Raw genomic sequence first — 22,746 nt, 5'->3', positions numbered from 1 at the left:
ATAAAGATAGTTTAGAACTTAAAAAAATAAAACAACTTCGATAACTTTAAGCAAATAAATAAGAAAGAAGAAAACGATCCAAGCTGGATTAGTCAATGAGCATCATTCGCCGGAGCCTTCCTAAGACATGGTAATCTTAGAACACTTCTTCCTACTTGTGGAAGCCTGATCATTTCCATCAACATCATCTGAATCTTTTCGTTTTGATGATGGAGTAGAGGTTGACGACAAATCCACATGAGAAAGGTCAACACCATTAGTAAGCATAAGGGAACCCTATATGAAAATACATAAACATTTTTAAAAAGACAACCCTAAAATATAAATATAAATAATTGGAATTGTTTAATGTTATTTGACAAACCTGTTCGATCGAAATTAAGGATGATGGATCAACGTATGCATCAGTCTTCTTGAACGATTTCATCAGCAATGTTACCGGTGTAGACTCGGGCAACAGTAAATGAATCATATCCACCTAATATGTTTTCCTTTTGGATGCACAATAGAAACTGAAAAGTCTTCCCTTTCAAACCATTGATCACATCATGCAAAATAGTTGGGTCTTCGATCTATAGAAAAATATAGATTATTATAACATGAACGTTGTCATTTTAATGAAAGAGTTTATTTTTAAAAAGGCATTATACCTCATCAAATGACCCATCAAGCAATTCAGGGGCAGTAGTGTCAAGAAGTTCTTTTGCATGACTATCGAATAACATGTATCTAGCTTCACCGGTTTGGTCCATAATATGGAGATGTAACCAAAACCTAAAATTTAAATAGGATTATTAGCTTCCAAACACCAAATTATAATTCAAAATACATTCAATATAAAGATTTCATAAAGACTAACTTGGCAACAACAAATTTTGCAAAACCAATGCATATTTCACACCAAAATCTTGGCTTTTGAGGTAGCTTGATATCTTCAAGTTTGATAACTTTTTCTTTGACAACTTTCTTGTTGTGAGCACGACAACAAAAATAGTACCACGGCTAATCTGTATCAATTGCCGAAACAGTGCAAACTGTTTTGCAGTTACCCACCTTCAAATGAATATAAAGAGGAATTCACAAACTAAGTTAAACATATGAAAAATGTAATAAAAAGGTTAGTAGGTAAAATAAATTAATGAATAGTATATCAGAAGATGTGAGGACTTCCTTGATTGTTTGCCTTGGATAATCACCATCGTCATCCCCAGTTCTTGGTGCATAGAGCCTCTTGTGAAAAGATTCCGAACTTCCCAAAGTTAACCCATCGGTTGGTATGCTATATATTAAAAAAATATACTTTGTTTAATATTATGTAGAAGCAAATATATTTAGTGGCAAATAAATACAATTACCTTTGCTTAAAAAAACCCAACTCAGCCAACGTGGGATCCACGAAGACTTGTAAAACATCAAAAGAATTGGAAACACTCCAGCTATCTGTTTTATAAGTAAAAGGACATGTTTTTAAAAATAGTATAGATATGTAGTAACACATAACAATATAATTACCGTTGTAGAGATTGATCTTCGCAAATCGGATTAAGCAAACAACAATAAACATATATTATCTATTACTTTTACAAAATAAATTGCTTATATAAACCCACAGATAATTTGTTTGTTTGTTGATATAACTAAATATATTTTTCTTACAAAAATCATATGAACTTCAATCTAATTAAAATCATCAAAGATCCAAGGATAACTTCTATTTTTTTTTTTTCACTCATCAATTTAAATTCCTGTACTATATTTTATACTAATGGTTTTATCTTTGTAGGAATTAATAAAATGAGTTTTGTTTTAATCAGAGTTATTTTCTTCTATATGTCACTCTATTTAAGTATGAGTGTTAGGTTTCATTCTAACGATTTTATTCTAATTTTCTATTTTACCTAAATTTAATTTTCTATTTTACCTAAATTTAATTTTCTTGAACCATATGATTTCGTTTTTTTAATCTTAAGGACCGTTTGACAAAAAACAAATCTTATAGGACCAAATTTTTTTAACAGAATTCTTTTTAAGTTGAAAAATAATTTAACCTCAAATCTTAAATAAAGTAAACAGTATAACGATTTTTATATAATTATCTATTGAATCCCAAAAAGTAAATATAATGATACGTATATTAAAAATAAATTACAAAACTTATCCGAGATAAGAAAAAGGTAAGAAATATATATTTAAAAAATATGACAATTATTTATTTTATTAAATATTGCATATTTAAAAACAAATACATGAATATATTAGAAAATAACCAAACATCTAAAGTAGATAATGGAAATGGATCTTTTCAACTTCATTATCTTGTTGTGCCATGATTTGAATTGATATATTTAACTCTCCATTACCAATAAACCTGAAACTTTTGTTATAACCATCAAAATATGAAAATATGAAAATTAAAGAATAAATAAAAATATTTTAGTTTGGCTTTAAAAATATACAAAAATGATTAATATATATATATATATATATATAAAGCTTTCTAAAGTAAATTTAGAATCAAATTCTTGATTTTTAATCCTTATAACAACATAAATAATAGACACATAAATATAGTTAGAAGAAGATGAGAGAATATTCATACAAAACTTTATATCATAAAAGAAATAAAAGTTTTCTAACTGTATTTGACAGCCTAAATCTGTCAAAGAGATTTTATTGATTTTCTACGAATCCAAGAAATAAAAGGCTTCTTTACTGTATTTGACAGCCTGAATCTATCAAAGAGATTTTATTGATTCTCTATGAACACTAATATAAGCAATAGTCTACTCCCTCCGTTTTTTAATCTCCCTCCGTTTTTAAATAGTTGACGTTTTAAATTTTTTTTTTTCTTTCAAATTAGACGGCGTTTTCAATTTTCAATGTAAAATATATTGATTTTTTATGTTTTAAAACCATCTCTACTCTGTAGTACATTTTACTATTGGTTGAATTGTGGTTAGCTACTTTGCCTTTACAATGCTGCTTTTAAGTTTTTTACCTCTTCTCCCACTCTTGTTCTTTATAATGCTGAATTCAGGTAATGAACTTAAATTCTGAAGAATCTAATGGGTTTTTCACTTTAAATAATTTTGATGATGACGGAGTTAATCAATAATATATTGCGAGGTTTTATATATGATATATATAGTAGGCTTTGAAAGCTATATATATGATAGATATAGTTGGATGAGAAATATAATAGATTACATCAGAGACCTATTTCAAGTTTTGAATATATTGAATATTAAGTATATAGATGAGCCATATAATTGAATGTATTAGAGAGCTATATGAAGTTTCTAGTTAGCTGAATACAAACTACAAAACCCTAGTATAATTTCTAAGATCCTATGTAGAAATAGCGATGTATATTAAAAATAATCAACTATATTATTTCTAAAAACTTTTAAAAATAATCAACTATATTATCCCCAAGACTAGTTTAATAACCCGCGCTTTGCGCGGTCAAAGCAGTGTAACAATATATTTCTGCAAAATTATTGGGTGACGATGACGGTGAAGTCTTTGTCGACACGGAACGCTTTTACGCGGATGATTTTTGTGATTGAGAATTTTTGTTAAAAACTTAAAGGAGAAGTTGAAGATGCTTGAAAGATGTGAATGGCTGTTCCAATTATAATTTGTAGTTTTGAGATTTAACAATTTTGTATTTTGTTTGCTTGGATATTTTAGAGATCGTGGGGGAGATGGGGAAGAATAATAATTTGTTTATTATTATTATTATGTTTTTTTGACGTAAATGTGGATAAAAAGAAAAAGAAAAGTAAAAGAATAGAATTTGAGACTTACGACATGTGTCAAATGGAGAGAGCTGCAGTTATTTGGAAAGTGACTTGTGATTTATAATAATAGGATTTACGACCTAATTGGAGTTTCAACTAATCGAATCCATTGTGGGTTGAATCAAAACAAATGATTAACAGTTTTTTTTCTTTTGAATTTTTGGATTTCAAATCATCTCCTCTTTCGCAGAATAGAAAAACCCAACTCTTTTTTCTCTATTTATAGTTGGATGAGCAATTTAATTGACCACATCAGAGACCTACATCCAGTTTTGGATATATTGAATATTAAGTATATAAATGAGCGATATAATTGAATATATTAAAGAGACGATGAATCCAATTAATTCTAAAGAAACTGAGTCAATTTATAGGGAAATTTCTTTTATTTATGGACGCAGTAATTTATACCTCTATGAATTCAGAATTATTAATTTATAGAGAGATTTTCCTTATTTGTAATTTTTAAAAACAACTATTTAAAAATTTAAGATTTTACGTCATAATCAATATTTTCTATAATTAGTTACAAATAAAAAGGCAATTATCATGTCTAATATATAATATTCCAAATTTTCAATACAATTAAAATACTATAAATAATTTCCAACAAAATTAATGCAAATTTAATGAAAAATGCAAAACACAAGAGTGATATTTCACTAGATGTTTCATACTAGATATTAAACCGCGGTACTATAGATATATGTTATTGTTTTGTTATATTTAAATATATAGTACACCGCGAGCCTATAATTTTTACTAATAATTAAATTATCTTTTTTAGGATGATCTATAGATTTATGTTATTGTTTTGTTATATTTAAATATATAGTACACTGCAGAATGATATTTTATAACTAAAAAACTAAAATTTTAAGTTTTATTTGTTTTGTTAATATTGTTTGTTTAGTGTAAGATTGTTTTTTTTTTGTCAATCCATCTCAAATATCATTTAGACTAGGTTTAAAGGATACAAAGATAGAGCAGATTTGGCCAGAGAATCAGCTAAACAATTTGCTGTCCTGAGAATAAATTTACAAGAAAAAGATTTGAAAGAACTACTAAGAAGTAGAATGTCAGAAAGGATACTATGAATCTCTACACACAGAGATTTGGATACAATGGCCTTGACAAGGACTTGGCAATAAGATTTTAGCACCACCGAACAATCAATAAGGTGAGACGCTGCCATCAGGGCTGAACGAGCAGCCAGAGCCTCCGCAACAAGCAGAGAAGACACATGCTTACAACAGGTAGAGTGTTTAGAGGGACGACATGCGCCACTGGATAACAAAGTCCATCCTAATCCTGCAGTTTGAGCTTGGGAACAGTACGCTGCATCAGAGTTGATAATCAGAGTGGAGCGGATCTCTTCTCTTGTCTTATGCTGTCTGGTCGGGAAGAGCTGAGGTGGAGGCATAAGTTTCTTCTGTTGAGCAGACTACCATTCTTTTGCATCCAAGATGGCCTTAATCATGATTTCCTGCTCAGAAAACATAAGCTTTTCAAAGGTTAGCTTGTTTCTAGCTGTCCACAGATTCCAGCAAGTCCAAGGGTAATGGGGTCCGCTGCCTAATCCTGTGGGAGGAAGACAAATCTTCTTTTTCCACCAATCCAAGCTTTCCTTAACATTAGAGAGTGGAGGCAATTGAGCACTATCGATAGGTGCCAATTTCCATACTCTCTGGGCGAAGGGACAAGCAAAAAGGATATGGTCAATAGATTCAAGCTCTCTGCATTTACTGCAGGAAGATTCAACAAAGATTTTCCTAGACATAAGCTGTTCTCCTGTTGGCAGGCTTCATTAAAAGCTTTCCATAAGAAAAATTTAACTTTTGGAGAGGTTTTCACGGACAAATCACACTAAACCAGTTGACGGGTCCCTGAGGATGAAGTGACAGATCCTTTAGAGCTTGTCGTGCCACATGATAACTGGATTTTGTTGAGTAGTATCCATCCGGATTAAGTAACCAGACTTGTCTATCTTTTCCCTGCAGTTGGCTTGGTTTGATACTGAGAATATGATCTGCTAGCACTGGGAAAGTTCGCTTGATTTTTCCTTCATCCCATACCAAAGAATTAGAGATAAAGAGGTCCCTTACTCGCCAGTTTCTTGAGGTCAGAGGGGCCGGTCCCATAGGCTGAGTCTGCTCATTCAATGGAATCCAGCCCAGTTGTTTCACAAGAATGTCTCTTCCGATGAGGATGCTTCGCCAACCATGAGAACAAGATTTTACACAAGTCACCTGTAAAATACTTTCCTCATGGCAGTACTTCCCTAACAGAATTTTTGAGAGTAGACTTTGGGGATTTTGCAGTATTCTCCAGCTTATCTTAGCTAGCATGGCTTCATTAAAAGCCTGAATGTCCTGAAAGCCTAGCCCTCCATCCTTTTTTAAAGCAGTCATCTTGTCCCAGGAGATCCAACACATCTTTTTCTGATTGTTGGAATCCCACCAGAAGCGAGTGAGGGTGGATTGAATTCTCTTGCAGAGAGAGACAGTTGAAGTTGGAAGCAGGACATGGTATAGTTAGGGATTGAAGCCAAAACGCTTTTTAGCATAACCATCTTGCCTGCTCCAGAGAGGAATCTGCTAGACCAACTGATTAACTTTTGTCGAATGCGATCAACAATGGAGGAGAACAGATCTTTCTTCTTTCTCCCAAAGTGTTCAGGGAGTCCCAAATACTTACCCAGACCTCCATCGTTGATAATACTCAGCCATTGTTTGACCTGAAGCTGGGTTTCATATGGGGTTCTTCTGGAAAAGAAGACAGAAGCTTTTTGGGTGTTGATGAGCTGCCCCGAAACATCTCCATATCTTTGTAGAATGGTCAACAAAGCAGTGCAATCCTTCTTCTTTGTTTTGCAAAAGAACATTGTATCGTCTGCAAATAGAAGATGATTGACTCTAGGGCTGTGTTGTGACATGTGTTTTGAAACCTGAGCTTGACGACACAAACCTGATTACACCTCACCACACAGAATAAAGATATAAGGGGAGAGAGGGTCTCCCTGTCTTATACCTCTTGATGGAACTACTTTTTCCAAAGGCTGGCCATTGATGAGAAAGGAGTAAGTCACAGTAGATGTGCACTCCAAGATCCAATCAATCCAGCAGCTTGCAAAACCCATCCTTTGAAGAACCGCCTTGATGAAAGACCATTCTACTCTGTCATATGCTTTAGACATATCCGTCTTCACAGCCATTGAACAGTTCTTAATAGCACCCGAGGTCTTAAGGAAGTGAAGCGTTTCATGCGTTATGAGTACATTATCTGCTATAGCTCTCCTAGCTAGAAAAGCAGATTGGTTGTCAGACACTAGCTTGTGGAGCAAAGGCTTTAGTCTCTGGGTAAGAATCTTGGAGATTATTTTGAAGTAGACATTGCAAAGTGCAATTGGTTTGTAGTCTGCTGCTTTCTTTGGTGCTTGTATTTTGGGAATGAGCCTGACAAAGGTCTCATTAACATTATGGTGAAGTGTGCTGGTTCTGAATTCATTTGAGAGAGCAAGTCCCACGGTATTCCAATTTGTTTGGAAGAAACAGGCTGAAAATCCATCCGGGCCTGGAGCCTTCTCCGGATGAATGTCAAAGAGAGCCTCCTTGATTTCAAGTAAATCAGGGATCTTTTGAAGTTGCAGATTATCTTCCTCTGAGATTTTAGGTTGAATGGCTTCTTCTACAATTTTCTGAACAAGGACAGGATCCGGGTTGGATGAAGTAAAAAGTTTCTAATAGTACTCGACTAAAACTACAGAAAATTGAAGATCCTCAAAGACTTTTGTTCCATCTTCAGTTTCCAGGACAAACATGTTATTGATGCACTGTCGTCCTTTTGTTACTGCATGGAAATACCCCGAATTTTGGTCACCAAGACTAGGCTACAGTTGACGACTTCTTTGTTTCCAGAAGTTTTTCTCAGCGAGGTAGGCTGCAGCAAGGTCAGAGTTAATATGTTTTAGAAGTGCTGAGTCATTCAAAGGACTTACCATTGCCTTCTCTAATGAACTCTTCAGCTTTTCAATCTTCAATTGACTATTTCTCTGTGTTTCTCTGGTCTAATCAACAATTGCTGATCTGCATCAAGAAAGTCTTTTTTGCACAATATTGGATTGCCTCTGATTCCAAGTCGCATCAATTAGAGCTTTGACCTCTTCATTTTCTTTTAGTCTGCGATCATATCTAAAAAGCCCTTTACGTTTTTTTCTTGGGAGAAGTAGGAGACAATAGGGCGATGATCTGATCCTTCAAACTCAAGATAATCGCTTCTGCTTTTTCGGAACATCTCAAACCAGTCTCCATTTGCCATGGCCCTTTCAAGTCTGCATTGGACAATATGAGAGTGTCTCACTCCTCTCCAAGACAGGAAGTTCCCCGAATGCTTGAGATCAAAAAGACCACACTCAGACCTGAAAGATCTGAAATCAATGAAAGACCCTTCAGCTCGAGGAGGTCCCCCAGATTTCTCTGTATAGTGAAAATAGGTTTTTAATCTATTAATCCTAAAGCACTATCATGTCGTTGTAGTACTGAAGGTTGTTAATCCAAATGGGTGTGATGCTAACAATCAAGATGTGATCAGAAGTCACTAAGTCAAGCCAAGCAATAACAGGTTTTGGTGTGTTCTAGCAGTTCTAAGTGAACATGCAGAAAACAGAAATTCAAGCAGAAACAATAAAACACTCGACCAACACAGCTCTTTGCAGAGCACTGGGTGAGGTCGAGTAACAGACAGAAAGTATAACAGGGATATTCGACTGCACAGTCTGGCAACAGTAAAGAATTGCAGAAACTAAGCAACAGATGACAAGATGCAGTAAACAACAGTAGAGTAAACAAAGAATTCAATCAGATAAAGAATTCCCGAGGATGGGATAATTGAGTAGTTTCGTTTCCTCAGTTTACAGGTGATTGACATGCTCAATAATTAACCCTAGACAACAAGTTCATTAACCAAATCTAAGTGCCACCGCAACAGAGACTCTCAAGTTAACCTAGTCCTAGACTCAATCACCATTGACGAGAGCTAACCTAACAGGCATTACGAATCAACAAGTTAAAGCCAAAACGCTCCCTGCAACCAATACCTTGGTACAGGGTCACGAATCTCTGGAATTAGTGGTTCAGACATTTCATCGAACACCTTTTGGGCGCGGAAATGTCTGGGCTCAAATTCCAGTTGATCAGAAAGCAATAGGCATTAAGAACAACTAATCCAGAAGGGATCTATCAATCAATACTCAATCACCTAGCATACTGAGAATCCTACACTACTCTAACCCATCCTTAGAAACCTATTCACTACTCAGACATTATAACAGAAAGCATAAACGTTGAACAAGTTGAAAACATGATAACAACAGTGTAACAGCAGGATGATAACAGAATGAACAAGAACAAAAGCTGAATACTGAATATTGAATAGATAAAGAGAAATCCGGATTACAAAAGGTCTAGAACACAAGGTCTGCGGAATAAAACTAGATAAAAACTTGTCTGCGAAAATGTGAAGTACATGCTACTTATAGCCAAATATTCCGAAACCCTAATACTTAAAACGACGCAGTATTGGGACAGATTAAGAACTGTACTCGACCCATGTGGTCGAGTGGGAGGTCGAGTGAATAGCTGGAGTCTTCTTTTCTTCCTTGTGCTCGAGCGTCTGGTTGAGTGCGGAATGAAGAAGGCTCTGAAGCTTGTCATCGAGTATGCAGTCGAGTGGTGGTGATGGTGATACTGGACTTCCAGGTAGAGTGACGAGGTCGAGTAGTGGTCTGGCAATGAAGGTGAAGACACTCGGCCTAGGGGTCGAGTGAAGTGATCGAGTGATGGTCCGGCGATGGGATCAAGACACTCGACCTCGGGGTCGAGTGATGTGGTGAAGTAGTGATGTCCTCTACTCGACCTGGTGGTCGAGTGATCTGTTGAGATCTTGAAGCTCCTACTCTACCTCGGGGTCGAGTGGTTTGACATGATCAGGCCCGCTTCTTCCAGATAGCTCATCAACAGCTCCAAATCACCTGAAATCAACGCAAATATGCAACATACATGCAAATCTATCCTAAACATGTAAAGTGATGACAAATGATGAGAAATGGTATAAAACAGTGATGATATGATGCTAAAGTGATTACAAATGGATGCTCAAAACATGCAAAATACACACTTATCATATTGCTAAGGATATCGTTGAAGTCACCAGAGAGAAACCAAGGTGCCGCTCTTTATTCTGCAATAACTTTGAGAGACTCCCAAACAATGCATCTTTTACTTTGATCAGGTTCCCCATAGACAAAAGTAGCAAAAAAAGATTTATTCTTTATTGTGATGCTTACATCCAAATAGTTGTTACAAGAGGAGAGTATGATCACATTCCAATCCTTTTTCCAGTAGAGAGCTAGTCCACCCCCTCCATGTCCATGAGGGGAGACTAGTGACTGATTATAAGAGCTTAACCACTCAAGCAAAACTGAAACTGAAACTGAAAGAGGCCATTGCCGAGGTCGGCTCCGATAGGTCTTGAAGAGAGTCTACAATGGTCGGCAAGGAAGGGATCGAGAGACCAGCATTTCTGAATAGTTGATCGTCCGATGATGGTAAGAGAATGCTTGCGGAGAAGTTTTGAATTGTCGAAAGCCAGTACTCTGATTCTCGGCGGTGATGGAGGTCGATTTGGGATCGTCGCGGCTTTCCCCTTTTCTGCGTAGGAGAAACGTCTGGCCATTCTTTAGAGGTGGAAACGTCGCTGAAGCAAAGAAGAAAATGGTAACTCGATGCTTAGAAGAGGGAATAAACAAACGTCGGAGGTCGCTTGAGAAATTCAGGCGAAGCAGATCTGAAGATTTTCAGAGGCCAAATTTGAATTCTCGAAAAGTGTGCCTGGGAGCGTTTTCTCTCTCTAAGCCCACAACAACGTTATTGGTAAAGATTTTACTATATTAATAACAGTGAAAAGATCTTTTCTAACTCTTTTCTTTATTAATTTGTTAATGCTTTATTATTCATTCATGTTGTTTGTTTCATCCATCATGTCTGAGTAGTCTGCTTGTTAGGGTAAATGTTTCTCACTAGGAATTCATATGGTTTAGTAGATTGCCCCCTTGTTAGGTTATTTGTAAGATTCTTCCTCTTTAGTTGTTCTTAATGCTAGTTCTAGAGTAATTAACTAGAACTTGATTACAGATAATAGATATCCCCACCATAGGTATATGTTACTAGAACTACTATTTGATGAGCCTGTTTTATAGGGGTGTAATAAATCGGCCTATCTACTAAGGTGAACTTATCGAACTCGTTTAGCATGCATGTTTAGGTATAGGATTTCACGGTACATCAAGAGGAATCTTAGCTCTAGGCATAATGAGTATCACGGAATATCACTAGCTATTGTGTAATTAGAGTTTGAGTTTAAGGACGGTTTGATAACAACCTAGCTATCCCTAGATCTACTAATCATTTGTTTTCTGAGAATTTTCTGAGAATACCCTAAACCTAGCATTTTATTATCTTGATTTACAACCAACCAACCTGCTATTTGCTTACTTTGCTTCCTTTTTATTTTTCTTATACTCTTCTACCTTAATCTTGATACTTAGCTCACTATGTGAACAAAAGAATTTTGTGGAATTTGACCCTTAAATACTATCGACGGTCTCTTATTTGAGAGAGTGGTTTTAAGGCAATTTGACCTATATTAAATTTGGCGCCATTGACAAAGTTCTTAAGAATCACCATTAAGCTTAGTTTAGATATTTCGTCTAGATTTTTATTTTTCTTTTGATACATATGCGTTCCTTGTTTTTCTTCTTTTCTGTGTTTCAGGTGTATGCCTAGGCTCGCAAGAAGCACTAAATAGATGGACCACATCAACTTATTTGTGCTTGATTTAGGAATACTAGAACGCACTAACCGCAAAACTCAGAAAATAGCAATGCCTGACAGAGTCATTATAGCTGATGAGCAAGGAGTTTTGAGGGATGAAGATGGGCAATCCTACAATTTGGCTGGTCAGAGATTGGATGATCATGGACTCATCCACCCTGAAGACGTCAATGAAGAACAAGCGCGCCTCATCGCGTAGGTGGCTGCTAGAAACATTGTAGGGCTCGGTGTCGAGCGAAACCAACTGGGTGTCGATCGACAACCACGGGATCAGATCGAAGAAGAGTTCGGTGTCGAGCGACACCACCTAGGTGTCGATCAACACCACGTGGGTGTCGATCAACACCAATCACAGATCCTACCGCACCTAATCCACCAGCTGCTGAACCATGTCGTACTCTTAGGGATTTTAACAGGCCAGACCTGTTCTATGCCAACCAGTTAGGGATCGTACCCCCACCCTTTAAGATGAAAGACTATTAGCTGAAGCCTGGCTACTTCGCACTAGTAGGCCAGCACCCTTTCCAAGGCTTATCTCACGAACAGCTAATGGACCACATCGAGCGTTTTGAAGACCTTGTTCTGAGTATTAAGGCTAATGGAAAATCTCTGAGGACGACTTACTGTGCAAGCTTTTCCCCTAGTCACTTGTTGGGGAAGATACTTCTTGGTTGAAGCAATTGAAGGCTGGTTCACGTAAAACTTGGAGGAGCATCAAGATAGCCTTCCTTAACAGCTCCTATGATGATGCGAAGTCTGAGGAGCTGTGAAACAAGCTGTCTACCTTCACTCAAGGTCGGACAGAAGCTTTCAAAGCAGCTTAGGTTCGCTTCAAGGAATATCAACAGGACTGCCCGCATCATGGCTTCATTGACGTACAACTTCTCAATACCTTCTTAAGATGAGTTGATTAGAGATATCAGATGGCTCTTGATTTCAGCGAGCAATGGTAACTTCAACACACGCTACCGGACATATGCTACTACTTTGATTGAGAACATTGCATGTAGCAATAATACCAAGAATGCTGACTTCGAGAGGAAGAAGATAGAAAGAGCTGTTTCATGGAATCAAATGGCTAAGGTACACACTAAGGTGAATTTAGTTCATAACTTGCTTACAGGGAAGAAGCATGTACATTTTGCTGCTGAAGTAGAGACTATTGAGCCTGAGCCAGAGTCAGAAGAAGGTGTTTTCTACATTGATGGTCAAGGTTACATAAAGGTTGGACTACCACAGGGCAACTTTAGTGGCAACAGGTTTACAAGAAACCAGAGTTCTTCAAGTTTTGCCCCAATACCTGCCTTCTAAAAAATGTTTTCTTAGAACAACTTCCAAAGGACTTATGGTAATTCATTTTACCACCCCTCCTCCACCCTCAGCTAAGAGTAAGATGGAATCAATGCTTTAGCAGATTTTAGAGGGTCAGTCCAAGTTAGTTGTGGACTTCAATGGCAAGTTTGATGCTATCTACACAGATCTTAATGGGAAGATCGACAATCTGAGCTCTCACATGAAGTATCTAGATGTTTAAGTTTCTCAAACTGCACAATCCATCAAGAGACAAGAAGGTTTTCTTCATGGCACACCTAACACTAACCCAAGGAAGATCAACAATGCTATCTTCGTTAGAGATGGAGACAATGTATGGGAGGAATTAGATATAGAAGACGAGTTGGAGCTCGCAGCTACAGAGCTGGTGTTGAGCGACACCTACCAGTGCTGATCGACACCTTATGGTAACCTCTTTTCCGAAACTATTTATGAACAGGCATGACTAACTACAAGCCAAAAAGGATCACTCTTCTCTTCACGGATCGTTCCAAACGGGTCCTTGAAGGTATCCTAGAGGATGTGCCTGTGAGAGTTGGTAATTGCCTCATGCCTGCTGATTTTATGGTTCCTGACATATGATGAAGAACTCAAGAAGTCTCTTATTCCTTGGTAGAACTTTCCTAGCTACAGATCGTGCCAGGATTAATGTGAAGAAGGGAATGATCTCTCTCAACATATGCGATATAGAGATGGAGTTTGGCATGGATGGTTCAAAATTCACATTGTCTATCAGCAACATTGTCACCCCCAAAGACACATCTCCTAAGGCTGCTCAGATTTCCAATCTAGAGCCAACATCAAAGGCCCTTACAGCTCAGCCCGCATATGAGAGGTGCACCAAACCAGTGTCGATCGACACCATCGCTTGTCCCAGACAAATGCTTCTTCACCTCCTTCACAGCCCACACCTATTTCAGTTCCCTCATCTTTAGTATTAATCAAATAAATTTGACAATACTTGCTTTAATCATCAATAAAAGATATATAATAATTTTTTCCTCCATGACCTGGAGTTGATTGAAAATCACATAAGTCACTATGTATTAAACCAAGTAATACATTTAACACTTCCACAAATTTATAAGAATGTCGTGAATATTTTGATTCCACACAAACTTCACATTTGCTTTTCTTAATATTATTAAGATTGTTCTTTGGTAACAATCCTAAATTCATCATTCGATACAAAGAATGATAATTGACATGTCCCATTCTTGCATGCCATAAATCATTTGAGTCAAGCAAATAAACAGAAGCAGTGCTATTGCTTGCGTTTTCATTAACGATCGATACAACATTCAATTTGAAAATACCATCACATAAGTAGCCTTTTCCTACATACATCTCACCTTTAGTGAGTACAACCTTATCAGATTCAAATACAATCTTAAAGCCTTTGTTGCTAAGAAGTGAGCCTGAAATCAGATTCTTTCGAATCTGAGGGACATGGAGCACGTTTGTGAGTGCAAGTTCCTTCCCAGATGTGAGTTTTAACACCACTTTGCCTTTTCCTGCAATCGTCGCGGTGCTCGCGTTTCCAATGTAAACCCTAAACCCGAAACTCTAACTTCTAATATTTAGTTATAATAACCATCAAACTGATTCATTGTTTCAACAACTTTAGCCTCTAACTTGAGCTTCTCCTTATTTAACACTGAATTCTCCTCAACTACCTTAACACAATGCTCATATAAGGTTTTGTAATTCTCTGCAAACTCTTCATCACTAATACTTGCATCATCATCATCCCTTTGATCATTATCACTTTCAGTTGCAGATCTTGTTGCAGACGCTGATGCAGACCCTGATGCAGATGCTGACACATGCAAATGCTGACGCAATACTAGACTCAAAGGTCATAAAGGCCACAAAATTCTCCAATTCTTTACTATCATCTGAATCAATTCCAGAAGCACTCATGATGAATTTTTTCTCCTTTTCCTTCATCAAATTCGCACATTTATAACGCATATGTCCAAAACCTTTGCACTCAAAACATTGTATGCCCTTTGATGACTTGCACAACACTTCTTTTTTTCCATCAACCTTAAACTCGTGAAGAGATTTATTTTGTTCATTCCTTGAAAACCGCTTCTTGAATGGCAACCTTAATATCTCCATCAATCTTGATCTCAAACACTGTCTTACTTCTTGATTCGAGAACCTACTCTTTAAACAAAAAGATTATGTAATAAGCCATCCCTCCACATCCTCGCCTAAGACTTGTTGGCACCACTCGTTTCACCAAGAATACTTGATGGTCTAGTGAAGTAAACAAGTAAACCAATAAATTGAATAATAGGAAAACACAAATTAATTTTTAAATTCTCATGTATGAACATCCTACAAAGATTTGAGAAGAGCGTATTTAGAAGATGAATCGAAAAGGAAAAAAGAACTGAAAGAGATTTGGAAGACTTGATGAACATGGAGTTTGTTGAGAAAAAGGAAAAGTGTAAAAAAGAAATTTACTTTTTCTTATGGAAAAAGAAAATCTTCTCCTAGGCTGATTAGGAAATCGTTTTGGCTATATAAGGAGGCGTTAGGACGTCTTGGAGAAGCAGGAGAGCTGAGGCATAGAGACATATCGTTGAGAGCTTTCTAAGGTGTGTGGGACATAGTTTCGCAGTTTTGTGTGACGTAGTTTTACGGGTTTGGTGCTTGTGTGATCAAGCTTGTTTGGTGGTGTGTGAAGGTTGTTCGAGAGACTTGAGGAATTGAAGTCTAGGCTTAGAGGGAGTTTAGCTCAGGGTTAGGTTATCCTGATTAAATCTAGACTTAGAGAGTTTAGTTAAGGGTAGAGATTATCTTTAAGGTTTCACGTTAATAGAAGGGAGCGGTAAATAAAGAGGGTTGTGCTTGTTTTACTTGTTTGCGAATTGGTTGTAATTTGCTTTCTTGTTCTAGTGAAATCGAATCTGTACTTGTTCCCGGTTCTGTGTAATTATCTAATTATATCTAAAACAAGCACACTCTCCAGTGAAAATACAGAGTGTGCTTCTAGCGGGTTGATGTCAGCACTCTCCCCACTTTCCTGTGCTAGGTACTCCTCTATCTCTTCTCCTACTTTTCCTTCGATTATTTCTTTAGAATCTTCGAAGTGTGCTTCACTGGTAAACGAGCATTGAATTTCTCGAAAGCTTGTTTTTTCTATTGATCTTGCAGGAAAAGGAGAGAGTATCGATCGACACTTGATGCTACACAGAGCCGATCTGTTTACATATCCATCCAAGTCCTGAACTCCACAAATTCAAGCTATAGACTCTAAACAAGCGCTTAGTAGGAGGCAACCCACTGGTATGATTTTTTTTTTCTTTTTTGAAAATTCATTTTCCCGCTCGCTTCGCATTTGAATGCAACTGGGGACAGTGATGTTTAAGTCTGGGTGAGGTGGTTACTAATTATGCTTTTCGTTTTGATTCTTATTATTTACTAATTACTACCTTTTTTGTTTAGTTTAGTTAGGAATCATGATCTATATTTCTTTAGATTATTGCTGCAGGTTGGACTCAATCCGACTATTGGAAAATTCAGATGGCAAACCAACAGATTTGAGGATATCCTTGTTCCAACACAATCCATTAAGAACGAAGTTAATATCACTGCTCTTCCTTTTATATCATATAAACGGCTAGTGTTCATATAACTTGATTCTTTGTTCATACCTGATATTGAGACCAATGTGAAGAAGAAAAGTATTCCTCTTTTCTTATTATAAAAAATAAGAGATTGATATGATTTTCGGTAGTGTATAGGGGTAGGAATGTTTCCCATGGCTTCATTATTATATATTATTAGGAATGATCAATTACAAAGGTTGGGAATATGCTGAAGGTGTCTATCCAGTATGCGAGTACATCTTTGTTTACTCTTTAAAAAGAATAAGTTTGAGGGAGAGAAAGAATACCAAAAAGAAAAGAAAAATAAAGAATGGTCAATTTATCATGGTATAGTACAGGAATGGGTCTCAAAGGTTCTTGAATATTAACCTGCTTGATGAGACCCAGCGATGAAAGCCTAGTGGATATAGTTGTGGAACTTAGGTATGGAATCTAAAATGTTGTGTAAGCTTGCGGAGAAGTACATGTGGGCTAGGATTTGATTACACTTGCTAGGCATATGGATTTGGTTAGAATGATCATGGCAATAGACTAGAGAATGTTGGAAGATTCTAAACAAATTATTTAAAATTATAGTGAAACTATAGTTTCAAAAACATAGTCAAAAACCTATATCTAAAATATAGTTAAAAACAGTAAAAATAGGGTTATATTAACTCCTCCAGACATAGTTTTTGTTTGCCCTCAAGCAAAACACAAAAGCCAAACCCGTGGAAGATGCTTTGAATATGTTTAAGAAATTCAAAGCAAAAGTTGAAAATCAATTAGATAAGAGAATAAAAATTGCCCAATCAGATCGTGGCGGAGAATACAAATCAAATGAATTCTCAGATTTTTGTTCCACACATGGAATCATCCATCAAACTATGGCACCTTACACTCCGATGCAAAACGGAGTTGCCGAAAGGAAAAATATAACTCTTAAAGAGATGATGAATTTCATGTTAAACGATTCGGGTGCACCACCTAACCTATGGGGGTGAAGCCATTCTCACGGCTAATTCAATCTTGAATAAATTTCCTCACAAGAAGAGTGATAAAACTCCATATGAGATGTGGAAAGAGAAGACTCCTTCATATAAAAATATGAAAGTGTGGGGTTGTCTTGTAAAGGTTCAAGTATGATTACCAAAAATAACTATTATAGGACCAAAAACGGTGAATTGCGTTTACAACGGCCCTGCGAAAAATAGTTCAGCTTATAGATTTTTAGTTCATAAATCTAATAATGTTGAGGTAAAGGTAAATACGATCATTGAATCTAATGAGGCTGAGTTCTTTGAAAGTGTTTTCCATACAAAGAGTCTAGGGAAACAAGTACTAAACGGGTACGTGAGGACAATGAATGTGCCTCAAAAGTTCAAGAAGAAGAAAATGAACCAAGAAGAAGTAAAAGAGCAAGAGTTGTAACAGATTTTTGCAAAGACTTTAGGACGTACTTGAGTGAATACGAACCTCAAACATATAAGGCTGCAATTGAATCATCGGATGCACCTTATTGGAAAGAGGTGATTCAGAGTAAAGTTGAATACATTTTGAGAAATCATACATGGGAATTGGTTGATTTACCACCTGGTAATAAACTAATTGGACAGAAATGGATCTTCACAAAGAAGTTGAGACCGGATGGTACGATTGAAAAATATAAAGCGAGACTAGTGGCGAAAGGGTTTCGTAAAAAAGAAGGGCTTGATTTCTTTGATATGTATTCTCCTGTGACTAGAATCACTTCGATTAGATATATGATCTAGAAATTCATCAAATGGATGTTAAAACAGCATTCCTAAATTCAATGGCGTACCTATGTAGAAGAAAGGGGGTTCAATTGACCCCCCATATAATTTTGATTTTTTCTTCAAAAGTTTACAACGTGAATAATATTGAACCCACTCAATTTTCGTTTTTGACACCCCATTTTTGATGTTTTCTTCAAAATTTTACGGCCTTAACAATATTGAACCCATTCAATTTTTGTTTTTGACACCCCATTAATTATAGATGGGTGAACGACCTATGTCCCCCCAGAAAGTTTCATATAGCATCACAACTACATAGAACTCGAATCTCTATTTCACTCCCCACAAAATGGAAGTTAATGTCCAGTTTTTCCCTAAATCGAAAGTTTGAATTCTAAGAGTTCGTAAGACTTGTTCGTTTGATTTGATCTATAATGAAATTGGACTTTAACTTCCATTTTGTGGGGACTGAGATAGACATTCAAATTCTGTGTATTTGTGGTGCTATATGAAACTTCCTGGGGAGACACAGGTCGTTCACCCATTATAGATCAACGTTTTTGTTCTAAAAAGCTTTAAAAACTCCACAACAATGACTATTTATTGTCAAACACTCCACAATAACTAATTATTTAATTCTACTCTAATTAAAAAAGTCTATCATTTACCAATAAAGTCTCATAACTATTCGTTCTTTGGTTTCGAAAACTTCATCTAAGAGGTAAAAAATATTTCTGGATCCGCCAATGCCTAAATGGTGAACTTAATGAAGAAATATATATGGAACAACCTGAAGGATTTATAGTTAAAGGGAAAGAGAAGAAAGTTTGTAAGCTTAAAAAGTCTTTGTGTGGACTTAAGCAAGCGCCAAAATAGTGGCATGAGAAGTTTGATAATACAATGAGATTGTGTGGTTTTAAAATAAATGAATGTGAGAAGTGTGTCTACTTTAAGGAAACTAAAAAAGGATACGATCATTGTATGTCTTTATGTGGATGATATGTTAATAATGGGAACAAGTAAAGACATTATCAATGCCACAAAGAAGATGTTGAGTGACAAAATTTGAAATGAAAGACATGGGATTGGCTGATGTAATTCTTGGAATTAGAATTAAAAAAGAGCCAAATGAGTATTCCCTTACTCAATCTCATTATGTGGAGAAAGTTCTAAAGAAGTTTGGTCACTTTGATGATGCACCGGTAGTTACTCTGTTTGATCCAACGTGCAAGCTTTCAAAGAATGAAGGTGAAAGTGTGTCTCAGTTGGAATACACACAAATTCTGGAAACATCATGTACATTACAAATTGTACAAGACCAAATTTGGCTTACTCAATAAGTCGATTAAGTCGATATTCAAATAATCCAAATAGAGAACATTGAAATGCTTTGGTTAGAATATTAAGATACTTAAAGTATACAATTAATTATGTTCTACATTACACTAAATTTCCTCCTGTATTGGAAGGATATAGTGATGCAAATTAGATTTCTGGAAGTACGGATAGTAATTCCACAAGTGGTTATGTGTTTACACTTGGTGGTGGAGCTGTGTCTTGGAGATCATCTAAGCAAACGTGTATTGCACGTTCTACAATGGAATCTGAATTTATCGCACTAGATAGTGTTGGAGAAGAAGCCGAATGGCTAAGGTATTTTATTGAAGATATTTCATTATTGCCAAAGCTGGTAACTGCACTATGTATCCATTGCCTTAAATATAGCGAAAAATAAAATTTTCAATGGCAAATCAAGGCATATTCGAAGGAGACATGCTACAATACGACAATTTCTTTCAATGGAGTGATAACATTGGATTATATTAGATCAAAGGATAACCTGGCTGATCTTTTGACTAAAGGTCTAGCGAAAGAGCAAGTCGTATTCACTTCGAGGGGAATGGGTTTATAGCCAACACAATGAGTCATCACTTGGTGGAAACCTTACTTAGCAACATTGGAGATCCCATGGTTTAGGTTCAAGAGGCAATCTTGCTGAGGAAGACTCAAGAAAGAGATACATACTACTTATTCCTATGAAATTAAATGTATTTCCATTGATGTTTAAAGGGATGAATATTTTTCTTAATAACATTAATATTTTTTTTAAAGTGGAATAGAATGGACTATTCTTAATTAAGGTTACCTATATGAGAGTGGTGTCGCGGTTGCACCTATGAGAATTGAAATGACTGAATTCTATAGAGCTTTCACGAAGTCGGGATATGTTCATTAAGAAAACTCCTACTTAAGTTTATGGTCTAGTTATGAAAGTAGTCAATTAAGTAGTACATGGAAGGAATCATGTTGCAAAATGATGTGTGACCGCCATGACTCTTATTGGTTACTAAAATAGCTAAGACACTTATGAAAGACCAAAATACAAAATATAACATATGATGCTAGCCTTACAGTTCCCGAATAAAACCATTAAACTAACGACCAAGTGGGAGAATGTAAGAAATAATTATTTCTTACCTATGTATGTGGTCTTATAGTTGGTTTCATATAGGATTGTTATATTTTGATAAACATTTGATGTAACCAATAGAATTAGTAATTAAGGAGTTAATTCCCTAATGAGTTTAGATAGAACAATAAGAGGACAAGTGACTAATGTCATGAGAAGACAAATGTTAAGCTACATGTCATGCTAAGGTTAATAACTTGGTGAGAAAACTTTGAAACTTGATGAGAAAGCTATGAATGCACACTTGTCCAAGATAAAGAACCAAAGCTAGACACATGTTCTCACACTTGTCAATTGCCTACATCTCTACTATGATGGATGGTTGAGACTGAATTAAAAGGGCAAAACCCTAATGTGGAATGGGGTCCTCTCCCCACCTATATATAGATGATTTGCTCCATCACAAATCACGTGAACAAAAAAAACAACACTTAAAGAGAAAGACATATAGGCAAGGGGAGAGAAATCTTATACCTAAAGACATAGGAGCTTCATCTTCAAGGAACCATTTAAAGGTAGCATCATTTCTACAATGAGTGGAGGTATTTCTTTAACACTCTTTTGATTCTATTATGTGATTATTATAGATGTTTAAGATTTTAGGGTTCATGTTAAAAGAATGTTAACGAATTAAAATTACTGGAATGGAAGAGACAACAGTTGGAAGCAGTTTGATCAGAGGAATCAGGGACGAAGAAAAAGATGACCCCTCAAATGGTTGCAAACTTGGCATACGACGTCGTCAGATTATTTATTTATTTATAAATCCAGACATTATCATTATTCATCTAGCCCAATTTTTATTTACCCAAATTGTTTAATTAACCATCCTTATTTTATATAATTGATTCTGTACTTTTGCTAATTTGAATATCAATTTTAGAAGTGATGATCAGAAAGTAATAATGAACTAGGTTTAGACCTGTGCTAGTATGAAAACGTTTATCGAGCTCATCAAAAGGAGAGGAGAGATGGGTTAGTGGAAAAAAGAGTAATTGGTGGATGCACAAGAGCTGTCCACCATCTCCAGGACGGAGTCCCCCGTCGCCGGAGAGGTTGTAGAAACTAGAGAGGAGGGTAAAGAACGAACAAGGAAGTCTTCTTTTGAACTGATTGCATCTGAAAGATGATTTGAAATTTTGGGGTAGTGGAAGAGGATGTAGAAAACAACAACAAACAGAAAAAATAGAACGAGAAGTGCAATAACGAGATTTGTAGTGACATTCATCTTTGGAGGGCGAGAATCTCAGGCAAGAGTGTAAATTGGGGATTATCAATTTCTCAACCCCTATCCAAAAATATTAAAAATATTCATTAACCTAGATCTGAAAATCTAAACTGGAACTTATTCGAGAAAGCTGAAAGGCCCCGATCCGGACTGCCTAAAGTCCGGACGAGTTCTCTCGACCCAAGCCACTAAGTGACTCGGCCCTAACCGTTTATGAGGTTCTTTCCTAGTCTAATCCGTTCCATATGATTCCGTGATTCAATATATGAGACGAATAGAGTAAACAAACAATCGGATACTTTATTGATTAAGCAAAGGATTCGATACAACCTATGAGTTTGCATATAAGCTATTACAAGTCATATAATCGATCCCTAGACTAACCGAACTATCACCACCCATCATCCCGGCCTTGAGTCTCTCGCGCCTAAGCCAAGTCCTTCCCACGATCACCATTCGCTCCTGAAAGTCATAGAGCCACAAGTAATCTCATTTACTTAATCATATGCAAGTCCATGCAATGCTCTATATGCCATACACTACTCGGATCCGTGGAGAGAATTCAGAGAGGGGAAGATCGCGCATCAGTCCGGCCGATTCTCGGCAGGTCAGTTAAGACCCGCCGGTCCTCCGCCGAGCCGCGTCCCCGCCTCAGCCGATCCCTA

General features: G+C 36.4%; 5 pseudogenes across 5 annotated transcripts; 2 read left to right on the top strand and 3 right to left on the bottom strand.

Annotated features, from left to right (window-relative positions):
• Positions 1 to 121: 121 nt before the first annotated feature.
• On the bottom strand, positions 122 to 1,555 carry AT2G10830 (annotated as a pseudogene; the record flags this gene model as incomplete). The annotated part of the gene is made up of 1 exon: positions 122 to 1,555.
• A 3,153-nt stretch (positions 1,556 to 4,708) lies between these two features.
• Positions 4,709 to 10,420, bottom strand: AT2G10820 (annotated as a pseudogene; the record flags this gene model as incomplete). The annotated part of the gene is made up of 1 exon: positions 4,709 to 10,420.
• A 1,321-nt stretch (positions 10,421 to 11,741) lies between these two features.
• Positions 11,742 to 13,901, top strand: AT2G10810 (annotated as a pseudogene; the record flags this gene model as incomplete). The annotated part of the gene is made up of 1 exon: positions 11,742 to 13,901.
• A 17-nt stretch (positions 13,902 to 13,918) lies between these two features.
• AT2G10802 lies at positions 13,919 to 15,043 on the bottom strand (annotated as a pseudogene; the record flags this gene model as incomplete). The annotated part of the gene is made up of 1 exon: positions 13,919 to 15,043.
• A 2,306-nt stretch (positions 15,044 to 17,349) lies between these two features.
• Positions 17,350 to 20,329, top strand: AT2G10800 (annotated as a pseudogene; the record flags this gene model as incomplete). Its single annotated transcript has 1 exon — positions 17,350 to 20,329.
• Between the last annotated feature and the right edge of the window lie 2,417 nt (positions 20,330 to 22,746).

Source organism: Arabidopsis thaliana, chromosome 2, assembly GCF_000001735.4.
Source record: "Arabidopsis thaliana chromosome 2, partial sequence".
NCBI lineage: Eukaryota > Viridiplantae > Streptophyta > Magnoliopsida > Brassicales > Brassicaceae > Arabidopsis > Arabidopsis thaliana.
The sequence above is the reverse complement of the archived record's forward strand: the minus strand, read 5'-3'. Positions and strand labels throughout refer to the sequence as shown.